The following is a 13,970-nucleotide window of genomic DNA, read 5'->3' as shown; positions in this document are numbered from 1 at the left end:
CATTGCACAGGCAGTCATTTATAGCAGATTTTCAGAACATCTTTTGTACTATTTGTGCTCAAGTACTGAATTAAGGGTCTGAATACTTTTGTGAATGTGAGAGGTTTTGACTATTTAATCTGTAAAAAACATTCACTTCACTTCATTATGGGTGAATAAATATAGATATGTAACATGACAACACAATCAAATGTGTAAATATATACATAACAAAGTGATTCTAATATTTCCACACCTTTCATCAAGCGCCAGGTTTCATGGGGAGACACCGGGCACGATACAGGGCACCAATCCATCACAGGGCTGAATACCAGTGACAGATACATGAGGGATTTTAAATCCCCTTGAAGCCAGTTTAATTCCTTTATCCTATGGTTCATTTACACTGAACTTCGAACAGCACAGAAACAGCACAGAATGTCAAGTCTCAGTCATGAAAACTGATAGTCCACTGAAGGTCTGGACTGATGTCTTTACATTGACATACATAAAGATGTATGTATATACACTGATCAACCATAACATTCTACACTCACTGTCCATTTTATCAGCTCCACTTACCAAATAGAAGGACTTTGTATTTCTACAATTACTGACTGTAATCCATCTACTTCTCTACATACCTTTTTAGTCTGCTTTCACCCTGTTCTTTAATGGTCAGGGCCCCCACAGGACCACTACAGAGCAGGTATTATTTGGGTGGTGGATCATTCTCAGCACTGCAGTGACACTGACATGGTGGTGGTGTGTTAGTGTGTGTTGTGCTGGTATGAATGGATCAGACACAGCAGCGCTGCTGGAGTTTTTAAACACCTCACTGTCATTGCTGGACTGAGAATAGTCCACCAACCAAAAATATCCAGTCAACAGCGCCCTGTGGGTAGCATCCTGTGACCACTGATGAAGGTCTAGAAGATGACCGACTCAAACAGCAGCAATAGATGAGCGATCGTCTCTGACTTTACTCCTACAAGGAGGACCAACTAGGTAGGAGTGTCTAGAGTGGACAGTGAGTGGACACGGTATTTAAAAACTACAGCAGCGCTGCTTTGTCTGATCTACTCATACCAGTACAACACACACTAACACACCACCACCATGTCAGTGTCACTGCAGTGCTGAGAATGATCCACCACCTAAATAATACCTGCTCTGTGGGGGTCCTGTGGGGACTACAGTCAGTAATTGTAGAACTACAAAGTGTTCCTATATGGTAAGTGGAGCTGATGAAATGGACAGTGAGTGTAGATACAAGGAGGTGGTTTTAATGTTATGGCTGATCAGTGTATATATACATGTATAACATGGCACTGCAGTCTGGTTTTAAGCTTTGATGATATTCTCTGGCATGAAAAGCAACTAAGCAGGTGTTCAGGGGTGAGTTTGAATATAAGTCTAATGAGAAATGAGTTATAGAAATAGGAATGGTTACAAACAAAGAGGCTTAATGCAATCATACATCTGCATAAAAGCAATTATAGACTCTTAGAAACTTTGGCACACCATTAGAACCTGACACAACATGGGATGCATTCGAATGACTAAATCCGGTGAATCAGTGGATCTCACACTTTTAGAAACAGTCCCACAGTTTACATAATTTGGTTATTTTATTTAAATTTAGAAATATATAATATATAGTATATTATATATATAATATATAAGAACGGATGTAACCAGATCCTTACTACAATTGCGCTAAACTAGCAACTCATCCTGGTTCGAATCTCAGCTCTGGGCTGGGTACCATCTAGCGGGTACAATTGGCAGTGCCAAAATTAGCCACCGAGTCTGCTGGGTGGGACAAGGCCGGAATAAGTGGGTGGGGTCTTCAAACGCTGTGCAAAGACCCTGGTTAGCAGCCCGAGGCACCTGTGCAGAAGTGGAGAAGCCTCATGTGCAAATGTACCAAAGCACTGGCAAAATAGAAGGGGTTGAGAGACTGCGCAAGTGTCAGAAGGGGCATGGAGTTGCCGAATATACCCTTCTTGAATGCAGTCGGGATCCCCAGCAGCGAAAGACTAATTGGCTATGCTAAATTGCGAGAAAAAGGGGAAAGAATGCATCAATAAATAGAAAAAAACTAAACTAGGGACTCATGAAAAAAATAACTAAAGAAGTGGTTTCTAAATATTTTTCTGTAAATTATTAACAAAAAGGCCGCTCAGGTGGCGCAGCGGTAAAAACACACTCTGGAACCAGAGCTGGGATCTCGAATACATCGTATCGAATCTCAGCTCTGCCTGCCGGCTGGGCTGAGCTGCCACATGAACAACGATTGGCCTGTTGTTCAGATATGGGTGGGATTAAGTTGGACCTAAGTTGGGTCTCTCTCTCTCTCATAACTAATGCAATTACGACCTCTGCTGGCTGATTGATGGCGCCTGCACAGAGATGAGAAAAGAGTGCTGTCAGGGTGTGTCTCTCCGTACACAGTGCTGAGCTGCACTGCACTCGTCAAAGTGTAGGTGGTAAGATGCATAGGCGGATGCCCACGTGTCGGAGGGGGCGTGGGTTAGCTTCGTTCTCCTCAATCAGAGTGGGGATCGGCATTGGTGGAGAGAAAGCATGACGCAATCGGGTAATTGGACGCGCTAAGAGGGAGAGAAAGGGGAGAAAAAATAATAATAATTATATATATATATATATATATATATATATATATATATATATATATATATATATATATATATATATATATATATATATATATATATATATATATATATATAAATATATATATATAAACCGTCATGCATTCTGTTACTGGAGGCATTTTGGGAAAAACATTCAATGCATTCTTTAATCCATATTTTATCATTTATACCTGGAAAAAAATAAGAAACTATGGAAAAATGCCTGTTTAAAAATACTGCCAATTCAAAAGGAATCACATTTCACTTATCTAATCAGCCTCTGTGAAGAAAGGAAATTAGAGAAACACTTGGACTGCAGCCCCCTTCGATCCACACTTCCTTCTACTTTTCTCAGAAACTGCACAACACAGGAGACACAGTATACTTTCTACTGAAGCGTTTACTGCCAAGAAAAGGTCCTTTTTCATCCATTTTGGATGAGTTTGGTCAAACTTAGAGAGTCGGGGACACTTGATGCACAACCCAGACCTTAATCTGAGAAGCCTTTGGGTTCACATTTCACCATCACACACCTTTGGTCCAGAAAATGAGCAGTTTATCTAGTTTTGGATATAGTCACACACCATCATCTTGGCTCTAATATATACTTAAAGTGATCATGACTATGCTCTTCTCCTGGCAGCTCTGAAAGATCCAAGGAAATTTAGGGCACATCTGAGCTTTTAAGTGCACCATTGTGGTATTGTGTTAGCTGCAGTGGTTGGATTTACATGTCTCGGAGTAAGCACATGCCGCTCTTTTCCTTCTCAGACAACAATAAAATCAGGGACTCCTGGGTATCCTCAAACACCATCCGAGAAGCAATTATCTGTATGAATAATGGGAGAGCTTCTATTTTGAAGGTATCACAACTATACCATACCATTCATGCTGCAACTCCCTTTGTAGGTGTAAATAACAGCCATTAGGAATAAACTCTTAGAGTGATGCAACAGCTCATTTGCTCATAGATCACATGTTGAAACTCTAGGGATGCCACCAGTGATGGCATAGTTACCTTTAAAAAGTAACTTAGTTACTTTATTGATTACTTGATTTTAAAAGTAACTTAGTTACTTTATTGATTACTTGATTTCAACAGTAACTTAGTTACTTTATTGATTACTTGATTTTAAAAGTAACTTAGTTACTTTATTGATTACTTGATTTCAACAGTAACTTAGTTACTTTATTGATTACTTGATTTTAAAAGTAACTAAGTTAGATTACAAGTACATTCAGCAGCTGCTTTAATGCAACTGGAGCTGCGTAGGCGATCGAAGCGGAATAAGAAACAAGAAAGATAAGGGAAAACGGAGTCCTCTGTTCACAAGTGTAAGTAAGATAAATAAAATAAAATTTTAAAAGACAAATAAATAATAAAAAGATGATAAATATCCAAAATTTTGGCGAGTGGGGTTTGTAATGAGTCTGTAACTATGGTGATATTACGTCATCACGTCCCCACGTGTAGTACGTAGTGGTGTTGTGTGCATACTGTACACTTCTGTACTGAAAGTATGTACTTCTTTACCAGCCGAGTAGTTCATACTTCCTCCAATCTAGTGCATGCTCTGTAAGTATGCGATTCCGGACGCAGCTCGTGACTTAATTGTCGCATAGGCCAGACGTCACTCTCCGAGACGCAAAAATTGTAACGCACAATAACTTGGATAAGTAACTTTAATCTGATTACTGGATTGGAAATAGTAACGCGTTAGATTACTTGTTACTGAAAAATGTGGTCAGATTAGAGTAACGCGTTACTGACATCAGTGGATGCCACAGTGGATTCCAGGAGTTTAAGGCTTGAATGGGTGGAGGGACAGCGTTCCTGTCAATTCTGTTAATAAGAACAACACATATGTGGAGAAAGGGAGGTAGCTTACTGGTTCATTCTGTTGGGTCCTTAAAAAGAAGGTAGCTTGCTCCAGAAATGTCAAAAAGAGTCAGAGTTAGTGCACACCTTCCTTGATTAATTGCCGTCACGTTATATAGGACAGTGGTTGCAACCCACTAGGGGAACTCAAGTGAGGCCAGAAAGGGGTCCTGTTGCATTTTATTGACGGATTTAAAAAAAATCAATTGCCTATAGGCATATGGGAGCTCGCTTGTGATGTCATATACATCTATTACTATCTATAGCCTATGTTGGGTATTTGAAAATAGACAAATTTTTGATTTGCCCACCTCAAAAGTGCAAAGGTCAACAGATGGGCACTACAAATGATTCCCATTCAGTTGTTGATGCAGATCGAGCTTTAGTAGATCAAGGTGAGGAAGTTCTCACCACCAAGTTCCGCATTAACCAAAATCAGAAAATACTTAGATATATACCTTCGTATATGCCTTCCCATGAGCAAGAAGGGCAAATAAACGTTTGATTGAAAACAAAACCCTTTGTCATCCTTGGGTAGGTATAATATCACAACTTGTGCCGAGAGGATCTGAGAAAAAAAATAGAAGTGCTGATACAGGAGACTCAACTAGTAAATGAAAGCCAACTATGAGAAAAATGTTGAGCAGTGGTGGTTTCTGGGTTAGGGTAGTGGACTGTACTGTTGACTACTGATCTGAAGGTCAAGGGTTCAAGCCTTGACATCACCAAGTTGCCACTCTTGAGCCTTTGAGCAGTCCTTTACTATAACTTGCTAGTGTTAGCAAACGATATAAGGTCACTAAGATCTTAATGCCTGCCAATATCTGCTGCATGCAACATGTACAAATATGGGTAACTACTATCGAGCCAATGTTATATATCCTTGACCGTAACATACACAATTGTTAAGCATTGGGGTGGTCCTAATGTTTTGGCTTGTCAGTAAAAAGAAGCAGTAAGCATTCCATAGCAGCAGATGGGCACAAAATGACCAAAGTAAAAATTTTTAAATATTTTAATACCGGTTCGGCTGGGCACCCTCTAGCAGACAAAATTGGCCATCGAGTCTGCCGGGTGGGAAAAGACCAGACTAATAAGTGGGTGGGAAAGCGCCTGTACAGAAGTGGAGAAGCATGGAGAGCGGTGTGTGACTCTCCAAGCGCGATATAAGAAGGGGTCAAGGGACTACACACGCATCGGAAGTGGAAAAGGGCAGGCAAACACACCCTCCTTGGACGCAAATGGGATCCCCAGCAGCGGAAGTCTAACTGACTATTCTAAATCAGGAGAAAAAAAAGAAATATTTTAATGATGGCTTCAAATTTTTAGCATATAATAGTTTATATTTTGCATTACTCTCTGCACATCTTGATAACTAGTGCTCTGGATTTCCTGATGGGGTAACAGTGTTGGTAATTATGTGGACATTTCTATTGTCTAATGATTTCCTGAGGATGCAGCACATTACTGTATGTATTATTCATTATATTTATGATCTCTGAAACAAATTCAAGTAAAAGTTTTAAATGATGATGAATATTTAATCCAAGGACAAATGCTTTAAGCCACAGTGTTTAAACGGTCAGTGCTGAGGCAGATTTATGCAAAGCTAATGCATAATTAACATAAAATAGATCTGGGAAGTGTATTTAAACCCTTTAGATATGACAGGAAGACAGCATACCAATCTCTAGAACTACTGCTGATTTTTTTTTTAAACACATAGTACTAATCACATCCAAAGCTTTGGGTGTGCAGTTAAAAGGACCAGGAATAGAAGGGCAGGGTGAATCAGAGGGTGTCTGAAACAATCAGTGCTCTGCAGGGGTTTAAGAAGGACGTTTACTGCAGAGTGCAATTTTTATGAGGAATGAGGTGGCAAAAAAAGGGGCTTGTGGGAAATATAGTGCTTAGGAGGGAAGTGGGTGAGTAACAGCTAACGTCACGAAAAACATTGTGACTACTGGCGTCATAATATGCATTAGAGTTCATCTGACAGCTCTGCTGGAAAGTCCTGTCACCTTTGTCGGAAAGCATGCTGGATGTCTGATCACTCATCCTCACACACACAGTACTTTTTATTATTACTTGTTAGATATTTTAAGTTTCCATTTACTTATGGTGCTGGACTTTTTGGCCATTAAGCTGAGCATACCATTTTGTACCTTGAAACTCAACATCAATTGGTTCTGGAAGTGGAGTTGAGTTTAAAAGGTGTTGAGTTTCAAGGTATTTCTTCCCATAAGAATGTATGGGAAACCTGTTAATGTGTTCCATGGTCACGTGGAACTGCATATATTTTAAAATAAATGTAAAATAATGGGGTTGTTTTTGACGCTTATACACTGAAAATAACACAAATACAATATAAAAACACTGAAATACAATTAACAACAGTTAAAAATCATGCACTTTTACTTCTTTATCGTTTCCTTATGCTTCTTAATCGTGGAGATGCGTGATCTCGGAATACCGTATTCCGTTCAGTAAAGGCACATTCACAGAGACTTTTTTTTTTTTTAAATGATAAGCGTTTTAGACTCGGAAAAGCTGATTCTCACAATTTCTCTGCACCCTGAGCTGTAACACAAGTTTAAAAGTGAAACGGGAGAAATCCAGATAAACACAGATACATGTGGACACTTTCAGAGTGGATTTGACGGTTACTCCACACAAATGCAGGTTCGTCTTATATTGCCACTTTGATGACGTTTGACCACACCACTCAAACCAAGTGCTTAATAAAGCGACTGTTCATTGTTAATTAGAAATTAAATAAATAAATAAAAACAGTAAAAAAGGTAAACATGTTGAGTTTAAGGGTACAAATTTCTCCATGTAGTACGTCAAAAAAGATTTTGAGTTTAGGGGACGGTGAGTTACAAGGTACCACTGTACTTCCAGTGTACACCAGGGGTCCCCAACCTTTTTTGCATCACGGACCGGTTTCATATAAGATATAATTTCATGGACCGGTGGGGGGGACTTAAAATAGAATAACTATACTGCTCACAAATGAGCTTTTTCCACTGCAACGAAACGCTGCTTCCACCTGGGGGTGATATGAAACGATAAACACCCGTGTGTTGGAAATGGAAGCAGTGTTTTCATTGCTGATGTAGCGATCTTTAATTATTTATTCTTTCTGTGTGACCCGGTAATAAATGACCCACGGACCGGTACCGGTCCGCAGCCCGGTAGTTGGGGACCTCTGCTTTACACAATTATAAAGAAGCGCCCTATGGTTTCCAGACATGGTCCATCAGTCCTTCAAAATGCGTCAAATCAAAGTCGAGTCTTTGATTCTAACCACTGGCCAAACACAATACTTTTTAGTTAGCCATAGCTGAAATACTTACAGTGCTACAAGAGAAAGAAAATCATTTCATTTTCATGGTTTTCATGGTCCGATTTTCCCAAAAACACTGAATGCAATGCAGTGACACACTCCAGTCACCCCCCAGAAACAGCCAATCAATAGCACACCAAAAGCACACCTGGGGATTTGAACCCTGGATCCCAGCAATAGTGGGCTAGCATAATTTAGCACTGCACTACCTGAGAAAGACGACCCAAAGAAAAGGATTATTATTCCAATCTTTATTTCAGCCCAATACACCCAATCTGGCAGACTGTTGATAAATAGAAAAGTAAGATTGATTTGCTGACTTCATGTTCATGTCATACACATCCACACAGCTGAAAGAGCAGATGCTATATTCTGTGAACATGATTGATATTAATTGTAATTGAAAGCGGCTGGAGATCCTTCACGTCAAGTCATTCAACTCTGAAACACGTTGTCTTTATACAGTGACTTCACACAAAAGCCAGACAGCTCTGAGCTGCTCATGTTTAACACGCCATCAGAGGTAATCGTTCTGCTATCAATTACAGAGCACGGGGTGGAGGAAAATGTGATTAGGCTGGAGCTGCTGAAGTAAATACCATAGAAAACGTCAGATGCTGACATAGAGAAGTGGGTGAGAGCAAAATAGCTCAGTTTTCAGTATCTCTGCAGATCCTGCCTGTCTTGACAGCTGCATCATGGAGCCGACAGTAACCTTCTGCTTCTTCTGTTGCCATAAAAACCTAAAATACAGTTACATGTCTTATTTTACACATTATTTAGAATACATTAGATATTCCAGCTAACAAGTTCATGGGCAGTTGTCACCTAGCGGTTAAGGTACTGGACTAGTAAACAGAGGGCTGCTGGTTCAAACCCCACCACTCCCAAGTTAATAAATAAAATAAATAAAATAAATAAATAAAAACAGTAAAAAAGGTAAACATGTTGAGTTTAAGGGTACAAATTTCTCCATGTAGTACGTCAAAAAAGATTTTGAGTTTAGGGGACGGTGAGTTACAAGGTACCACTGTACTTCCAGTGTACACCAGGGGTCCCCAACCTTTTTTGCATCACGGACCGGTTTCATATAAGATATAATTTCATGGACCGGTGGGGGGGACTTAAAATAGAATAACTATACTGCTCACAAATGAGCTTTTTCCACTGCAACGAAACGCTGCTTCCACCTGGGGGTGATATGAAACGATAAACACCCGTGTGTTGGAAATGGAAGCAGTGTTTTCATTGCTGATGTAGCGATCTTTAATTATTTATTCTTTCTGTGTGACCCGGTAATAAATGACCCACGGACCGGTACCGGTCCGCAGCCCGGTAGTTGGGGACCTCTGCTTTACACAATTATAAAGAAGCGCCCTATGGTTTCCAGACATGGTCCATCAGTCCTTCAAAATGCGTCAAATCAAAGTCGAGTCTTTGATTCTAACCACTGGCCAAACACAATACTTTTTAGTTAGCCATAGCTGAAATACTTACAGTGCTACAAGAGAAAGAAAATCATTTCATTTTCATGGTTTTCATGGTCCGATTTTCCCAAAAACACTGAATGCAATGCAGTGACACACTCCAGTCACCCCCCAGAAACAGCCAATCAATAGCACACCAAAAGCACACCTGGGGATTTGAACCCTGGATCCCAGCAATAGTGGGCTAGCATAATTTAGCACTGCACTACCTGAGAAAGACGACCCAAAGAAAAGGATTATTATTCCAATCTTTATTTCAGCCCAATACACCCAATCTGGCAGACTGTTGATAAATAGAAAAGTAAGATTGATTTGCTGACTTCATGTTCATGTCATACACATCCACACAGCTGAAAGAGCAGATGCTATTTTCTGTGAACATGATTGATATTAATTGTAATTGAAAGCGGCTGGAGATCCTTCACGTCAAGTCATTCAACTCTGAAACACGTTGTCTTTATACAGTGACTTCACACAAAAGCCAGACAGCTCTGAGCTGCTCATGTTTAACACGCCATCAGAGGTAATCGTTCTGCTATCAATTACAGAGCACGGGGTGGAGGAAAATGTGATTAGGCTGGAGCTGCTGAAGTAAATACCATAGAAAACGTCAGATGCTGACATAGAGAAGTGGGTGAGAGCAAAATAGCTTAGTTTTCAGTATCTCTGCAGATCCTGCCTGTCTTGACAGCTGCATCATGGAGCCGACAGTAACCTTCTGCTTCTTCTGTTGCCATAAAAACCTAAAATACAGTTACATGTCTTATTTTACACATTATTTAGAATACATTAGATATTCCAGCTAACAAGTTCATGGGCAGTTGTCACCTAGCGGTTAAGGTACTGGACTAGTAAACAGAGGGCTGCTGGTTCAAACCCCACCACTCCCAAGTTGCCACTGTTAGACCCTTGAGCAAGACCCTTAACCCCCAGTTGCTTGGAGTGTATACGGTAAGTCGCTTTGGATAAAAGCGTCTGCTAAATGCGGTAAATGTAAAATAAACCCATTACAAAAACATAGACATTATTAATGAGGCCAGGATCACCTCCTGTTTTCTGGAAAGGTTTTGCACAAGATTTTGGAGGGCTGTCTGTGGGCATTCAGTTAAAAAGACATTTACAAGTTTAGGCACTTGTGTACGAAAAGGCCTGACTGGGTAGGGCTTTGGGCTATCAACTGAAGGATTGGCGGTTCAAATCCAGGCTCTGCTATGCAGCCACTGTTGGGTCCTTGAGCAAGGCCCTTAACCTTGTCTGCTCCAGGGGCACCGTACGATGGCTGACCCTGCTCTTTGACCCCAGTTTCCAAACAAGCTGGGATATGCGAAGAAAGAATTTCATTGTACTGTACAACTGTATATGTATACTGTATGACAAATAAAGTATATATATATCTATATCAATTGGGGTTCAATCAGGGACCAGTCAAACTGGAACAGCAAAGGGCCTTGCCACACAGTAAGCAAAATGGAAATGAGCTGTGTTCCAAACTACACCATAATTTAGTAAATAGTATGCCAAATTACATTATTAATTATAAAATTAAACACATAGCTATGTAGGATATTAGGATACAGATTACGACAGTCTTAAAACACTCTTCATTACCATGGATGCATGCTTTCACATTTAAATATGATAGTGTAAGTAAGTGCAAAGCAATTTCTTGCACTTTGAAAATAAATAGAAATAAAAATAGAGTAAATAGAAATTGGCAGCTACATTCATAAAAATGTAAACCATACTGGAGTTGCGCCGATACCCATCAAGTTGATTCTGACTCCTGGCGACCTGATGGATAGTGTTTCTCCAGAACGTCATGTCTTGTTTGGTTATTCAGGCTTCTTAATAGCTTGTTCCTTGTTCCTCTAATTGTATCCATCAATCTTCTTGCTGGCCGTCTCTTCCTCTTTCTGATTCGGCCAAGGATCCGTCTGATGTAAGGTATTTGCCAGCACCAAAGTTTAAAGGTGTCAATATTTTTCCTGTCCTGTTTTTTGTCCAGCTTCACATTCACTAAGAGGCATCTTTGTTTGGACAGCATCTGAGGATCGTTTCCAGTTCTATTATATTTGTTCTGCCGATTGCTACTCTGTGTCAAATTTCCTAACTGGTTAACTAGTGATCCAAGTACGTCAAAGCCGTCCACCACTTCAAAATCATCTCCATCAGTGGTAGAGTGGTGCCTTTTGACTTTCCTTACAAGAGCCTTTAGGTCTTCCTAGTGTTGTGTCATCTGCATATTGAAAGTTATTGATGTTTCTTCCATCAGTCTTGAGTCCTTGATCATCTTCCTCCAGTTCTGCTTCTCAGGTTGAACAGGAATGCTGACAGAACACAGCCTTGTTTCTCATTTGCCAATGGGGAAAGAGTCTGTCTGTCAGTTTTCTGTCCATTAATTGCAGAGATTCTGCATTAAAATAATGAGATTCTCTGGTTTTCCAATCTTTTTGAGGAGATTCCATAATGCTGTGTGGTTAACACAGTCAAAACCTTTGCTGCAATCAATAAAGCACATTTGACATTGAAGCTTCATTGAGATCAACAACAATGTCCTGATTCACCTCTGAAATCGTCCTATATTGCTGCTGTCCAATATAGATGATCTTTCTACCATGATGAGAAATAAATCTCCAGGCAGGATAGCTCTCTGCTTCCCTGGTGCATGCAAGCCTTTATGTCTCAAAAAGACATCATGCCTTGTAAAGGACCTATAACAGAGAGAGTGCAAAAAATACAACAGTGCTGTATTTAGTTTTTAGTCAAAATTAGTAGCATAAGAACCAGGATTTCCCACATTCTTCCAGACTTTCCTCTTGAGACGTGGGTGTTGAAGAACTCTACATCGATGCTTGGCCCAGTTTACAACCTTGGCCAGCTGTTCGGTGCACTCTGTGCCATGTTTAGTGCCAAACAGACTAATTAAAGTGAATGTCCTACAGGAAGCCCAGTAAATCTGGAAGCAGCTACAGTAATGCAGATGAGATGAATGTTCAACGAATAGAAGTCACCTATAATAACGATGTGCTGTTGTTTACAGGCCTATAAATTAGACAGCAGGTCTAGAATGTTGGGGTGGGGATAATAAAGTCTGGCATTTGGACTGACATTTACGATGCAGACTACCGAATTACTGAATGAATGTGGACAATCAGTTCAAAGCAAGAGTTACAATAACAGTGACTGTTACAATCACATTATATATTAAACACTATTAAATGCATTAATGTAAAACAGTTCAAATACACCTAATAAGCCAAAAACAAACCTGCTGCAGGAGCCAGGATACTTAGCTTAGAATAATGGGCTGAAGTGCTGTTTCGGATGGATCATCCGGTTTCTACTGGTTAACGGCTTTAATACCATATTGGAAAAGCATGTTAATGTGATAGAGCAAAATAGAAAATAAACACGTAGAGCATTCAGACGCTGGTAGCATGAATTTCCCAGCAACAGATTTAAAAAACACCAGAACTGTACAACCCTAAAGGCTGCAAACAACTACCTTACATAGAGCACACACTGAGATCACTTTCACTAAAACCGCCTCATGCCAAAACCTGACACCCTCAATTCCTCAGACAGTACAGCAAATCTTAAGACTTCAACTGCCCCCGTTTCAGATTTTCAGTTTTAAAACCACTAATTTGCCAGACTTTACATCTTCTGCACCACTCTCCCCAAAGCGGCAGTGATTAAATGCAAATTATGACATTCACAACTTGGCCCTTATTCTACTGGCAGGGCGATCATTTTGTCTCTTGAATTTTGAAGTAAACAAGGGGGAGGAGAAGCCGGGGAACTAGTGATTAATGGAAGTAGGCCAGTACGACACAAAAAACCAATCAGACCTTAGAAGAAGGAGTGAAGAGGGAGAATTAATTGGAAGAAATTCAAAAAACTAGTAGAAATTAGTAAATTTTGTTGTATAAAAAGGTAAATCTTTAACTAGGCCATTATTTACATATTGGACAGTTTATCACATATGTGGATTTGAACGAAGAACACTAAGCATTTCTGAGTTCAGTGAAGGAACAATGATGAAGTCATAACTGTGTGTATGTTCATATATATGAGAACAGAAAATTACACAGTTCAGTGTGTACAGTAAATACCAGAGGGTATTTGTACTTGTGTGTGAAGGACCGTGTCCTTGGGCTGACTTCCTCTCTGCTGCACACACTAATGGGAGATGCTGAGGTGGATAGAGATCCCTCATCACTGATGCAGCACAGACACTGTCTGCAGAGAAACAGAGCACAGTGTGTGTGCATAAAAGAGAGACTCATTTCAGAGAAGAAGGTATTGTTTTACTCCCTTTACCAACTGCACCAGTCATCTCTAAGCACCAATTTACCATTTATTTTACTATTTATTTTAAATTAGATGTAGGTGTGATTTTACTGATCTAATACGATTATTATTTATGTTGTCTTCTTGCACAATACATGTTTTTCAATAATAGGTACATGATGCAGGAAGAAATACATTGTGCTTATGTTATTCATTAGTGCATTACTCTCGTTTCTTTACTTCAATTTAGCTTAGAGCTACAAACATGCGCTGTGGTCAGATTAACCAACGTTTTAGCTAGTTTTTGCAAAAAACAGATACTCTGA

The sequence above is a fragment of the Trichomycterus rosablanca genome, chromosome 25 (assembly GCF_030014385.1).
Source record: "Trichomycterus rosablanca isolate fTriRos1 chromosome 25, fTriRos1.hap1, whole genome shotgun sequence".
NCBI classification, from domain to species: Eukaryota; Metazoa; Chordata; class Actinopteri; order Siluriformes; family Trichomycteridae; genus Trichomycterus; species Trichomycterus rosablanca.
Note: the sequence above shows the minus strand (reverse complement) of the source record.